This window comes from Morone saxatilis, unplaced genomic scaffold (genome assembly GCF_004916995.1).
Source record: "Morone saxatilis isolate NCDOM2014 unplaced genomic scaffold, NCSU_SB_2.0 Contig2, whole genome shotgun sequence".
Classification (NCBI taxonomy): Eukaryota; Metazoa; Chordata; class Actinopteri; family Moronidae; genus Morone; species Morone saxatilis.
In genome coordinates, this window is record NW_023339762.1 from 19,616,252 (window position 1) to 19,618,488 (window position 2,237).

Below are 2,237 nucleotides of genomic sequence, written 5' to 3' on the forward strand. Positions count from 1 at the left end.
TTTTCCTCTCTGGCTCATAAGTGTTCATAGACTATTATAAGATGTCCTGTTTGAGTTTTGGTTGCACTGTTGCAATGAGTATTGAAAATGTTTGCCTACATATTCTTTGACGTTTCCATCTGTTCCATCTCTCTTACTGAGAAATTAATGAACGTGATTGCTTTCATTTGTTTATATCATGTTAAACCTGGTGTTACTGAGTCAACAATGCTGGTAAAAAAACAGACTATGTGTCCTATAAAAAGATATTTATGAATGAAAACATAAAAATATAGGTTAACGTATGACTGGAGTGTTGCATCACAGAAATAAAATGTTGTTATTTCAGGTTTTATGAAGAAGGGGATAGATTCTTCAGATTATTTTGAAACGTCTTATTGTTATATAGATTAAAGAAAATAACAAAATAACAAAGCCTTTCTGGAGCCAGTTACAGTTTGTGACTGCAGAAAAAATCTCCTAGTGAATCAGTGCCACTTTTCATTAAATGGGATCAGGGTATTTATATATTGTTTCCGTGTGGAGTATATTTGTATATTTTCTCTTTATCTGTGCAATCTTCCTTGAACAGTCCAAAGACATGCACATAAACTGGAGAATCTATAAAGAATAGAAAGTGAAGATGTGTTTTCCACCTAACAAATGTTCCCACAGGTCAGTTTCCCTTCATGAACCCTAAACAGAAATGTTTTAGGTAATAGGTGTATTAATTTAATTTTAATCTTATTCAAAGACATCTTTTCATTTTCATACACTAAGTATAAGAAAAATACTTGAATCAGTGTGTTATGGGCTTAATTTAAAGCACATAACTATTTAAAAAGATTAAAAAAGGAGGTACGTGTTATAACTGTGTGAGCAGTGTTTATAAGGAGTAGTTTGGAGATGTCTGACAGAGCTGACAGTGATGTGCACTCCCAGGCTCACCAACCTTTATCTGAAATCTTCAGCGGATATTGATATTGACACTCAGGTCAGGTGATTAAATCACAATCGTGGGTCGCAATTTTTTTTTTTAACAGGTTTTCTGTATTCAAAGTCTCGGCTGTGAGTCGTGCAGGGAGACACTGAGAGACACAACACAGAGGATCTATGTTCCAATAAACACAAACCTCGGCAGGGGTCAGAGGTCAAAGGTTACGGGACTGAGGTGCAATGACCCCGGCACAGCAGGACATTCTCTCTATAGAAATGTAATTCTTTCTGCAGTGTGGCCCTTGTGCTACCGGCCCAGCCCCCCACGGTGTTGTCACCACATGAGGAGAGAAGTAAAAAGACGACTACAGAAAATGTTTTTCCTTCTCCAACAACAAAATGTAAACTGGAAGTCTGAGGGAAAGCTAAGATGGGATGAAGAATTTAGAAAAGACAAAACACGTGTCAGTAGTTATAAAGTCAACATATAAGGCTAATTAGTGACCCTAATTATATTAAAGACTTTCTTCTTATAGTCACACATAGAAAGATTAAGACTTAAGAGATCAATGTAATTCAAGACTTTGCTCTAGTTCTGATATTGATGATTATTAAATTGACATTTCTGTGCATTATTTGATGGACTTTAACACAGAAAATAATAAATAAATAAAGAGCTGAAAAAAAGAAGAAAATTTGACAAACATGACTCACTGTTTTAAATTTGTGAAATTATTTATGTGGCAACATTTCCCCCACATACACATCAGTTTCAACTGTGATAGTTTAACAGTCACCACAGACGGTTTCCAGTGCTTTTATTTACAGAAAAGTGGCTAGACTTCATGTTACTGTACACTTTGATATTTTCCCTTTTTATAAATACCCATAGGGTAATAGGTCCTCAGTAGCTTTGAGTGCATTATAAAACACACAACCCTAGGTTAATGCGTCTTTTACTAACCATACAAAACAGAGAACAAAGTACCAATTGTAACATAGAAAATAAAACATACGCCATGTTACAAAGTTACAGAAAATACATACTATATATATATATATATATTGTCACAGGAAAACAGCAAAAAAGATTGCGACAGAATACACTCGCACAGTTGTTGTCACAGCATTCAATCATTGAAAAAAACTATCCGAGATAAAGACACACTGATCAAGGTCTTTGAAGAGTTTATACGGCGTTGTACGTTTTGTCTTTGTGCCACTGTATTTACGGTGTCCCAAAAAAGAACGTTAAGGCAGTACAGTTCATCCACATCCTGCAGCAAACAAATCTGCCGCAGCGAGCCCAGTGACAAGATGCC